This window comes from Pinus tabuliformis, chromosome X (assembly GCF_031772625.1).
Source record: "Pinus tabuliformis cultivar Carrire ecotype Pingquan chromosome X, CPIR1, whole genome shotgun sequence".
Classification (NCBI taxonomy): Eukaryota; Viridiplantae; Streptophyta; class Pinopsida; order Pinales; family Pinaceae; genus Pinus; species Pinus tabuliformis.
Window position 1 is genome coordinate 1744073038 of NC_142308.1, and position 13454 is coordinate 1744086491.

General features: G+C 38.2%; 1 pseudogene; it reads right to left on the minus strand.

Moving 5' to 3' along the window:
• Window positions 1–12411: 12411 nt before the first annotated feature.
• Window positions 12412–13043, minus strand: LOC149146764 (selT-like protein pseudogene; annotated as a pseudogene).
• Between the last annotated feature and the right edge of the window lie 411 nt (window positions 13044–13454).

Sequence of the window (13454 nt, forward strand, 5' to 3'; positions counted from 1 at the left end):
TAACATCTACATTTATTTTTTAGCCTAAGTATCCTTGACTTAGCCACATGCACTAAAAATCATGTTCACACTTGGTTTTTGGTAAACTAGCTCGGTGGATCAACTTTGCCTTATTTTTTGCCTTTAAAGGCTTAATATTGCGAAAATGTTGGTCCAACCACTTTCCTAAACCATTTAGACATCTAAGTGCATGTTCACACCTAACCACACCTCATCCACTTGAGTAATTTGAGGATTGGCACCCCACATGAAGATTCCCCATTAAATCAAGGGATTTGGTCCCCCATACCATTTTAGCATGTTTTAAATTTGCCTTCCTTGGGAAATTAACCCCTCCTCATGATTTCCTCATGGCTAATAGTTGGCATAGGCTGTCTTGAGTCATTGTTTCTATTTTAGGCCTCCTTTTAGATTTTCTTAGCCTTTTCTAGTTTTTTACTAGTTTTTTCCTACTTTTCTAGATTCGACAATTTCTATATAACCACCTCCCTTTCGGATTAGAGGTTTGGTTGCTCATGTATTATTATTGTTCATTAATTTAACACAGTTATTTTATGGAACAAATTCTTTCTCTCCTCTCTTGAATATCAACAAATTACTTGTGTTTAATTTAACTAGAATTCTAGATCTATCAGAGTTTCTGCAGGAATTCTAAAATCTATTCCACATTGAGAGAAAGGAAATGAAATTTGGAACAACAACTATAAGTATACCATTCGCCCTTAGAGTAAGGTATGTATGGAATCTATATTTTGTTTCTCTTGCAAGTAGTTAGAGGACTATATTGTGGCCAAGTGAAAAATCCATAGTGCCCTTGGATATTTGGGCCTGCTTTGGCATTTAATCCATACCTTCTGGGAACATTTTCTCACTGATGTACTATTGCTGAGATTATCTAGCCTGCACATTCTTGCTAAGATTATATGATATTTAGTTACAACTAAGTTGTTGTTAATGATTTTTGGTTTTCTCTTAAATATGTAATTTTGTTTTAAAGGATGTTTTCACTTTAGTTTCTTGTCCAATAACTATTGTTAGTCAAGTGTCTGTTCATTTTTACATAGGTGATCAAGTCTGATTTTATCTAGATAAACAATGTTTTATGGGGAAATGACATCATAAACTCAAGCCCATCTACTATGGTCTCTGTACTATTCTGCAGCAGGTTAGTGCGAATGAATGTGATTTAGATTTACCTTTGTTGCTTTGGATACACAATGTGGTTAATTTTAATCATCTCAAGCTCTATGAACCTCCTATTCTGAAAGAGGAAGTTCGCATTTCTCACCCACATGATAATATTCTAAATTTTCAGTAGTTGTTGGAGGAAGACACACTACTGGACCTATGCACCTACTCCACTTGTTAGCACCACACTATGATGTATCTTATTGGGCCCTAAAGCCAACTTCCTTTCTGGACAAACAGTTGTCCCATGTTTCAGCAATTGTTGGAGGAAGACACACTACTGGACCTATGTGCCTGCTCCACTTATTAGCAACATACTATGACATATCTTATTGGGCACCAATACTAGATTTATTCTCAGCAAAAATAGTTGTCCCATGTTTAAGATGGGAGCAATAATAAGAAATTAGCACCCATTAATATCTTTCTTAAAAAAGAAATGCATAAAGTTAACTGCAACTACAAAGACGCAGAGTTTAGAGTAACAATGACCCCACAAAGTTAATTTCATTTGAAGGCTATTATAGCAGGTAATAATCCTACCATGAACTGATAAATCAAACGATGAAGGTAATATATTTAGCTAAGGCCTCTTTCCCCTGGCTACTGGCAGAGGATTCGCTGCCATAGGAGTCAATGAAGGTTCTAATTTCCATGGGGAAACTCTCTCTACTTGGATCCACTACAATGTCTCAATGGATTTTCACTACATTTGCTTCCGATATAGAGTTGAAGATCACTCTCTTGTTTATCAGTAACATATTTCTAATCGTCAAGGACTTAGAAGGTTTTCTAATGAAAATCTGCTTGATATCCTGTAATGTGAGCAAAAACCCAGTGAAAGGAAGAATATTTCTTAGTAGATAACGTCATCCAAGATATGGATTTCTTGTTCTACTTATTATTAAAATATATGGATTTATGAATCAAAAACAGTGATGGGATGAACGCTTCTCCAAATGCATTTAATAACACACCAAAAGTTTGTTTGTTACCTCAGTTATGAATGGGAAAATCTTGAGAAGGAATATCAAGCAGAGCTTTGGTTTTTCCTTGTTGGATGACATAGTTGTACACAAAAAAGAACCAAATGACTTGTTATAACTCGATCAGTAGTTCAATCAAATCATTATTTCAAAATTACCAAATGACAATTTTTAAACGGAAAGCAAGAAAAACAAGTTGCTATAGAATAATTTAGAATTTAAATCATCTCAAGGTCTGCAACTTTTCTCTTCTAGATGGTTGTTAATCCCCCGAGAAAAAGAGAAAACTGAGCTTGAATTATTTTTTGAAAGCAACATTGAATTAAATACTTTACATATTTTTCCATCAATGCCTACAATATAAAATTGCTACAATACCAAAACTATCATTGTACATGCATTCAATTTACATATTAACATGTTATAATAATAAATAATAATATATCTTATAATTTTCCTAAGAATGGAGGTTGAAAAAAATAAACAGAACCAGATGGTCATACAATCATATTTTGAATCTTGATGGGATAAAAAAAAATAAAAATTCTTGACAGAAAACTAGTAAATCAACATTGGATTAGAGATGGTGTTGTTGCATGGGTTCAGATGTTGTCTCCAGTCCATTACGTGAGATTGTTTGCAGGATCCAACTATCTCAGAAACCCAACTCAAGCCCATCCTTTATGGTCCTTGTACTATTCCACAGTAGTTTCGTGCGAATGCATGTGATTTAGATTTTCCTTAAAAATTCTTGACAGAAAAATGGTAAATCAACATTGGATTGGAGATGGTGTTGTTGCAGGGGTTTTGATCTTGTCTCTAGTCTATTACGTGAGCTTGTTGGCAGGATACAACGGTCTCATAAACCCAACTCAAGCCTATTCGTTATGGTCCTTGTACTATTCCATAGTAGGTTGGTGCGAATGCATGTGATTTAGATTTTCCTTGACAACTTGGCCCCACAATGTGGTTAATGTGAATCATATCAAGAACCTAGACTTGTAAAGAAGCAATCATTATAATAAACAATCTGGAATCAAAAAGAAAAATATAGTGACCATTTAAAATGGTAAATCAACATTGGATTATGGTACAAATGTGTGAGCTTGTTGACATCTCCACCTCTTTCTAAAGGAATTACCATTGACAAAATCCATCAACTAGAGGAACTATGACTACAAACCAAGGAAACATATAACAAGTCAGAAAAAACTAAATGAAAGTGCAGAGCCCTCAGCTCCATGGCGACAAAGAACAAAGTAACGAGTTGTGAGATGGTGTCATTGTGGGGGTTTTGACCTTGCCTCCGGCTGCATTAGAATGAGGAGATCTGATATGGTGTCGTTACAGTGGTTTTGATCTTTTCTTCGGTCCATTACATAAAAAAAATACTACAATCAAGTGCAGAGCCCTCAGCTCCATGGCAATGAGGAACAAAATAAGGAGCTTTGAGATGGCATTGTTGTAGGGGTTTTGATCTTGTCTTCGACTGCGTTGGAATGAGGAGATCTGAGATGGTGTCATTGTAGGGGTTTTGATCTCGTCCTCAGTCCATTACATAAAAAAAATACTAAAATCAAGTGTAGATCCCTCAGCTCCATGGCGATGAGGAACAAAATAAGGAGATCCATGGTGATGAGGAACAAAATAAGGAGCTCTGAAATGGTGTCGTTGTAGGGGTTTTGATCTTGTCTCAGGCTATGTTAGAATGAGGAGATCTGAGATGGTGTCGTTGTAGGAGTTTTGATCTTACATAAAAAAAGAAAAAAGAAAAAAGTGCAGAGCCCTCAGCTCCATGGCAATGAGGAATAAAATGAGTAGCTCTGTTATCACAAAATCGTGTACTAAGGGCTGCTACTTAGCAAGATCTCATGCAACTATTTCAAACAAGGCTTTAGACTAAGGTTTAGCCTCCTTAGTCAGAGAGGGCTCTCTCACAGATTTTTGATATGCATTAAGGACAAGAAAAGATGGCTAACTCTTTAAACAGTAGATGAATTTTAAGCTGGTTGGAACAACAAAATTAGACTTCTTCCATTGGGCTCATGGAGTCATACACTTCTGCAATAAACTATTAGCTACTCAATCATGGAAGCTAAGGCATATAATGTCTAAACACTCAGAACATTTCTCAAGAAGAACCTCAACTCAAAAAACATACACAGGAAGTCTGAGCACTAGGTGAATTCAGAGTGATTGCATATTTAGTGAGCTGTAAATCAAGAAGAATAAAAACCAAACCACATATACTCTGAGCATTTGAAACACAAGATGAATCTTGGGAAGAAAAAGTACTCTTTCTATTACTGTCAAAGTCTTTTACATAAGCCAATATGAAAACTCTGTTTTTATAAAAATCTCCAACCCTCTTACATCAGAGTTTTTCACTATATATAGAAAAACCAAAACTAAAACTATCTTGAGTCTCCTCAACAAGCATGAGGGGAGAGCTCGATGATCTACCATTAATTAACCTTATCTATTTCTAAACAAACTTATTAAATACACAAGGTATTGTGCTGTAAATACATAGAGTCCCAATTACATTGAAAATCCAACTCTATCTCCTCGTATGCATGATTCTTCTTGGATCCTTGACAGTTGTACAATTTCTGTTGTGGCTGAGATATGTTGAGGAATATTCACTGAACAGGCTGGCCTCGGATGCTAGCTGTATAGATAGCTCATTAATTAGCAAAGATGAGCACCCTATTTTCACGGTCCCTGTCTTCCATTCTCCGAAAATGTAGCAGGCATGTTCCCAAATCTTTAATAACTCAAAGTATGGAACGCTGCTACCAAACACCATGTCTCCAGATGAGCTGTAGGTTGTATTGATGTACAGGTGTCTCTCTTCTAACATTCCCGGTCAAACTGTTTATTCTGCATTGAAAACATCACCTACAGTAGTTTCGTAGCGCGCTACGAAACTGCTGTGTGATTTAAAAAACACAGTCTTGTAATATGCATAATAAATTCTACTGTATCTTTAATGATCCCTGGTCCTCATCTACTTCTCTTATTTGATAAGAGATGTGCATGATCTGGAAATGAAGGCAATCAACATCAAGAACTTGTCAGCTCAATATCACTAGGGGCATAATCAGCTATCTGAAATATCTTTGAAGAACCTGAGAGTTGAGATAACTACAGTATCGGAATGAGTGTTGTGTCTTGATATAAATATAAATCCAAAACTTAGGTACCATCTGTAACATCTAAATTTATGTTCCTCTCAGAATGGCTCTGCTCACATATCTCTTTTAGCCATCATGCGAATTGGAACTCTACTAGGTAATCGTTCAGCAAGGCAATCCATAATTTTTTGCCGCAACAATGGTACAGTTTTCCCATCCCTTCCTTTTCCAGTAATCCTTCTAAAGGGCTCTGCAAGGATTGGAGTACTGTTTCTCCACACTCTTTATCAAGACATTTAAATAACTTGGCAAAACCAGGTACACATGCTTCTCCTTTTAAGAGGTCAATCCAGTTTCTTGAGCGCGGCCATGGAGCATAAAAAAAAAACTTCCAACCATCCATTCACTGATTTATCTCGAAAACTTTGGGACATATCCATTGCCTGGCTGTTTGCGTATCAGAAAAAACATGATCATAATATAAACCATTCAGCATGCATTGACAAAACCTTCTACCTGAATGACTGGATTCAAAACATCCTTAAAAGGAGAACTAGCAATTGCATTTGAGGTTGGTAAGCATTGCTGAACTTTCTGAAAGCAACTCGGGACGATCTGTGCCAGTCAATTCGATGGATGTGTGTTCTCCTATAGACTGAACTCTTACAGTGCGTCCTAAGCAGGTCTTCACTTCGGTTGTGGAACCACCCTGTTTCGCTCCCAAAGCCTGGTGTATGTAATCAATGATTCTCCAGTTGATCCGTTACATGAAACACATCCATAAACCATCGGCCATCTGAAGAAATATAGGCATTTGAAATGATTAAATCAAGATCCGTCAAAACTTGGACTACTTTTAGTAAGATACCTTGCCTGTTAGCACTATCAGCCTTCACCAAAAAATAGTCCTCGCAGGTATCATTGTCTATACAGACCATGGAAGGATGGATTCTTTGATTTAGACTCTCATATTCCGGATCAAAATAGGGCCAACATACACTCTCCATGATTAGCCAGTTGCTAATCAATGCTCGCTTACAAAAGTTAATGGTCCAAGCCCCTGTAGGTTTCAAAAAGTACTCGTGAGGCAGCGTGCTCGAGGCTTCTCTGCCACCCGTTTGCGTGGAAAAAGAGCTCTTGTGAAGCTAGGCCACGAAGATAATGCACTACATCTCTCTCTGGCACTTCGTCAAACACTTGCGCACAAGACATAAATGCTATTCCATGAATTTGCCACCTGCCAATAATTGGTTTCACCTACAGTGGAAAGAAATCTCCACCGGCCCATTTGATAGACCTCAGCCATGATTTGAAAGCGGTGCTCCTACATAAACCTGTGTGTTGACACATATTGCTTTATAGTGTTTTGACACTTGAACGAAACACTAAATTATCCACATTTGCCTTACGTTTACATTTCTAGATCTCATACCATTACTAGCTCATTTTCCCGCAATCACTGAAAATGATAACTGCGCCAGGCCACAGATATCAAACCAGATAACACTAGTACACAGCTTTTGCAATGATAGATCATCACATACCGCTCTGACATCTACTCTCTGGTTCCAAAATCCATGTTACTAACTAACACCAATTAAAATTCCCTTCATACTAGTGCAGATATTCCCTTACAATTCACTTTCATGTCTTCAATATGTGCATTAATAATGAACCAACGTGCTTGATAAGATTCATGACATTTTCATCTATATCAGTCATCTGTAAAGCAAATGCAGAGTTAGAGCAGGCTAATATTTTGCTCCCAACGAGCTGCCAACACTTGGAAACCTATTCTCTCTTAGCTTAGAAAACACAAGATCACCATTACACATTACTTCAAAAGCCCCTGTGCCTTGAAGAAATGAATGCAATGCATTTCCAAGAAGCCAGGTAGTTGAGATAACTCCAAAGCGTTTCTGTTTCAGAGAGTAGTACCAAGGAGGAGGTGCTGTGTATCCCAGTCTAGGAAAAATGTGATCCCCTGCAGTAATAAACACAATGCTGCCTATCTGTAACACTGGCACAAACTTGCTAAGCACGCGCTTCGGTAATGGTGGGGGGGGGTAATTTGAAAGTTCCACATCAACTCCAGGAAATGCGCTCTCTAACATTTTCTTTGACTGGAATCAATAGGCTGGCCCTTCCATAAAGGAAAGCTGAAACTTTTTCAAGATTGAGAAGTTCAAATGACAAATATAATGACTGTATAAAAATCAATTTTTCAACATGAAGTCTTGCTCCTGTGAAACAGTCATCAACAATTTTGCAAATGTCTTGATCTAGCTTTGCTACATCTACCGGAATTGTAAGGTCAATTTCCTTGAGACCGAAGTAAAAAGTGTTCACCGAATTATTAGGCAAAACATCACCAGGATTTACCATAATGCCCTCAACCACAAAAGAAGTAATTATTAAACATGATTCCTCTTGAAGATTAATCTTAATGAGCTGCAACTGAACAACTGTTTGTGATGGACCAAAAAGGCTCTGGTGTGGCTCTAAACACTGCAGTGTCAATAGTAGTAAGCACCATTCGGGCAGGAACCTTATCATCAAAATTTAGTATATGAACCTTCTGCTGAAAGCTCGAGCCAATCCCCAATTTCGCAGCGCGCTAAGAAACCGCCTAAACATGTAGCGCTGCGAAACTGCTAAAAGAATTCAGGCGCTGCGAAAACACCCTGTCTTTAAGCTAGGCTAAAAAAATTTGGCAACAGAATTTTCAGTGATAACAGTGGCTCCACTTGGGATAGTGTGCCCTTGTGGTGCACTAAGAACCTGCAGTTCCAGTGCCTTATAAAACTTATTTGACAAACAGAAATTTGCTTGACCAGCATGACTGTAGGAGAAAGAAAGCTACATCTACTGAAAAAAGAAATGCTCAGTTAACCTTGAGCTTATTTGCATTTACCTCTACCTACCTACCCTAACCATTTCAACTTCTTTCTGTTCAATCAATATGAAATTTCCAATGTAACCAATCCTCTGTTTTATCTGACATTTGACTTCTTTGACTGCATCGGAGTTCAGAGCCAATATGATAGTGTGATGACCGCTGCCACTGAAATTGTCTCTGATCTTCTTTGAAAAACTGAAATACTGGAGAGTAAAACTCTTCCATGTAATCAGCTACAGGATCCCAGAATACATGATCAGCTTGTTTTTCCTTGTAACTTTCCAGCTGTGCAAACTGATCTTCAACCACAGTGTTCAGTTCCTCAATCGTGAAAGAGAAAGGAACCAGCATAGTCTCCTTGCGTTCTGCCATAGAAAACTTCTGAGAATAATGATCATGATCATGAAAACTGTATGCCTGAATTTGTCCTTCTAAACCTTCAATTTCTTTTTCAAGGTCCTCAGCAAATTCATCCAAAAATCTCATCCTATCCTCTGCCTTGCAGTCAAAGGATTTTAGATATGAGGATAAGGACAAAGAAAAAGATTCATTTGTTTCTTCTTTGCTATAATCATTATTCCATTGCTTAAAATCTTCAACTGAGGGAGAGTCTGCCACCAACTCTGACCTATCTATCCATTCCTCCAAAAACATAAGCCATAAGTCTTGAAATGACTTAATGGATTTGGCAGGAAAGCTTTCAACCCATTGTTTGCATTTCCCTTGAAGTGAATCATAGAATAACCTTATGCAAACATCCTCATGTTTAACTCTAAGAAGCTCAGAAAAATGACAGAAATCTGAGATATGCTTCAAGGTTAAACTCAAATCTTCACCGTTGAATTTGGGACCATTCCTTAGAAAATATGCATCCTTGGGAAAATGATTTGGGAAACCATGAATTCCTGAGAAATCTATGCATGCATACCTTGAACTAAGAATGGCAGCTTCTGGGTCCTTCATAACTCCAGTGGAATCACCATGAATGTATGAACTTTGAATTCTTCAACAATGGAGTCGCCAAGGTAGGTTTGCAGCCTCGAAAACCACTTTGAACTCCTGCTACCTTCAGAAATTCAATCTTAAAACTTCGGGAATGAGTAATCATCAGACTCCCGGCAGACGCACCAAAATGTTATCACAAAATCGTGTACTAAGGGCTGCTACTTAGCAAGATCTCATGCAACTATTTCAAACCAGGCTTTAGACTAAGGTTTAGCCTCCTTAGTCAGAGAGGGCTCTCTCACAGATTTTTGATATGCATTAAGGACAAGAAAAGATGGCTAACTCTTTAAACAGTAGATGAATTTTAAGCTGGTTGGAACAACAAAATTAGACTTCTTCCATTGGGCTCATGGAGTCATACACTTCTGCAGTAAACTATTAGCTACTCAATCATGGAAGCCAAGGCATATAATGTCTAAACACTCAGAACATTTCTCAAGAAGAACCTCAACTCAAAAAACATACACAGGAAGTCTGAGCACTAGGTGAATTCAGAGTGATTGCATATTTAGTGAGCTGTAAATCAAGAAGAATAAAAACCAAACCACATATACTCTGAGCATTTGAAACACAAGATGAATCTTGGGAAGAAAAAGTACTCTTTCTATTACTGTCAAAGTCTTTTACATAAGCCAATATGAAAACTCTGTTTTTATAAAAATCTCCAACCCTCTTACATCAGAGTTTTTCACTATATATAGAAAAACCAAAACTAAAACTATCTTGAGTCTCCTCAACAAGCATGAGGGGAGAGCTCGATGATCTACCATTAATTAACCTTATCTATTTCTAAACAAACTTATTAAATACACAAGGTATTGTGCTGTAAATACAAAGAGTCCCAATTACATTGAAAATCCAACTCTATCTCCTCGTATGCATGATTCTTCTTGGATCCTTGACAGCTGTACAATTTCTATTGTGGCTGAGATATGTTGAGGAATATTCACTGAACAGGCTGGCCTCGGATGCTAGCTGTATAGATAGCTCATTAATTAGCAAAGATGAGCACCCTATTTTCACGGTCCCTGTCTTCCATTCTCCGAAAATGTAGCAGGCATGTTCCCAAATCTTTAATAACTCAAAGTATGGAACGCTGCTACCAAATACCATATCTCCAGATGAGCTGTAGGCTGTATTGATGTACAGGTGTCTCTCTTCTAACATTCCCGGTCAAACTGTTTATTCTGCATTGAAAACATCACCTACAGCAGTTTCGTAGCGCGCTACGAAACTGCTGTGTGATTTAAAAAACACAGTCTTGTAATATGCATAATAAATTCTACTGTATCTTTAATGATCCCTGGTCCTCATCTACTTCTCTTATTTGATAAGAGATGTGCATGATCTGGAAATGAAGGCAATCAACATCAAGAACTTGTCAGCTCAATATCACTAGGGGCATAATCAGCTATCTGAAATATCTTTGAAGAACCTGAGAGTTGAGATAACTACAGTATTGGAATGAGTGTTGTGTCTTGATATAAATATAAATCCAAAACTTAGGTACCATCTGTAACATCTAAATTTATGTTCCTCTCAGAATGGCTCTGCTCACATATCTCTTTTAGCCATCATGCGAATTGGAACTGTACTAGGTAATGGTTCAGCAAGGCAATCCATAATTTTTTGCCGCAACAATGGTACAGTTTTCCCATCCCTTCCTTTTCCAGTAATCCTTCTAAAGGGCTCTGCAAGGATTGGAGTACTGTTTCTCCACACTCTTTATCAAGACATTTAAATAACTTGGCAAAACCAGGTACAAATGCTTCTCCTTTTAAGAGGTCAATCCAGTTTCTTGAGCGCGGCCATGGAGCATAAAAAAAAAAAAAACTTCCAACCATCCATTCACTGATTTATCTCGAAAACTTTGGGACATATCCATTGCCTGGCTGTTTGCGTATCAGAAAAAACATGATCATAAGATAAACCATTCAGCATGCATTGACAAAACCTTCTACCTGAATGACTGGATTCAAAACACCCTTAAAAGGAGAACTAGCAATTGCATTTGAGGTTGGTAAGCACTGCTGAACTTTCTGAAAGCAACTCGGGACGATCTGTGCCAGTCAATTTGATGGCTGTGTGTTCTCCTATAGACTGAACTCTTACAGTGCGTCCTAAGCAGGTCTTCACTTCGGTTGTGGAACCACCCTGTTTCACTCCCAAAGCCTGGTGTATGTAATCAATGATTCTCCAATTGATCCGTTACATGAAACACATCCATAAACCATCGGCCATCTGAAGAAATATAGGCTTTTGAAATGATTAAATCAAGATCCGTCAAAACTTGGACTACTTTTAGTAAGATACCGTGCCTGTTAGCACTATCAGCCTTCACCAAAAAACAGTCCTCGCAGGTATCATTGTCTATACAGACCATGGAAGGATGGATTCTTTGATTTAGACTCTCATATTCCGGATCAAAATAGGGCCAACATACACTCTCCATGATTAGCCAGTTGCTAATCGATGCTCGCTTACAAAAGTTAATGGTCCAAGCCCCTGTAGGTTTCAAAAAGTACTCGCGAGGCAGCGTGCTCGAGGCTTCTCTGCCACCCGTTTGCGTGGAAAAAGAGCTCTTGTGAAGCTAGGCCACGAAGATAATGCACTACATCTCTCTCTGGCACTTTGTCAAACACTTGCGCACAAGACATAAATGCTATTCCATGAATTTGCCACCTGCCAATAATTGGTTTCATCTACAGTGGAAAGAAATCTGCACCGGCCCATTTGATAGACCTCAGCCATGATTTGAAAGCGGTGCTCCTACATAAACCTGTGTGTTGACACATATTGCTTTATAGTGTTTTGACACCTGAACGAAACACTAAATTATCCACATTTGCCTTACGTTTACATTTCTAGATCTCATACCGTTACTAGCTCATTTTCCCGCAATCACTGAAAATGATAATTGCGCCAGGCCACAGATATCGAACCAGATAACACTAGTACACAGGTTTTGCAATGATAGATCATCACATACCACTCTGACATCTACTCTCTGGTTCCAAAATCCATGTTACTAACTAACACCAATTAAAATTCCCTTCATACTAGTGCAGATATTCCCTTACAATTCACTTTCATGTCTTCAATATGTGCATTAATAATGAACCAACGTGCTTGATAAGATTCACGACATTTTCATCTATATCAGTCATCTGTAAAGCAAATGCAAAGTTAGAGCAGGCTAATATTTTGCTCCCAACGAGCTGCCAACACTTGGAAACCTATTCTCTCTTAGCTTAGAAAACACAAGATCACCATTACACATTACTTCAAAAGCCCCTGTGCCTTGAAGAAACGACTGCAATGCATTTCCAAGAAGCCAGGTAGTTGCGATAACTCCAAAGCGTTTCTGTTTCAGAGAGTAGTACCAAGGAGGAGGTGCTGTGTATCCCAGTCTAGGAAAAATGTGATCCCCTGCAGTAATAAACACAATGCTGCCTATCTGTAACACTGGCACAAACTTGCTGAGCACGCGCTTCGGTAATGGTGGGGGGGTAATTTGAAAGTTCCACATCAACTCCAGGAAATGCGCTCTCTAACATTTTCTTTGACTGGAATCAATAGGCTGGCCCTTCCATAAAGGAAAGCTGAAACTTTTTCAAGATTGAGAAGTTCAAATGACAAATATAATGACTGTATAAAAATCAATTTTTCAACATGAAGTCTTGCTCCTGTGAAACAGTCATCAACAATTTTGCAAATGTCTTGATCTAGCTTTGCTACATCTACCAGAATTGTAAGGTCAATTTCCTTGAGACCGAAGTAAAAAGTGTTCACCGAAGTATTAGGCAAAACATCACCAGGATTTACCATAATGCCCTCAACCACAAAAGAAGTAATTATTAAACATGATTCCTCTTGAAGATTAATCTTAATGAGCTGCAACTGAACAACTGTTTGTGATGGACCAAAAAGGCTCCGGTGTGGCTCTAAACACTGCAGTGTCAATAGTAGTAAGCACCATTCGGGCAGGAACCTTATCATCAAAATTTAGTATATGAACCTTCTGCTGAAAGCTCGAGCCAATCCCCAATTTCGCAGCGCGCTACGAAACCGCCTAAACATGTAGCGCTGCGAAACTGTTAAAAGAATTCAGGCGCTGCGAAAACACCCTGTCTTTAAGCTAGGCTAAAAAATTTTGGCAACAGAATTTTCAGTGATAACAAGCTCCATGGTGATGAGGAAAAAAATGACTTGCACTAAGATGGTGGCATTGCAAGTTTT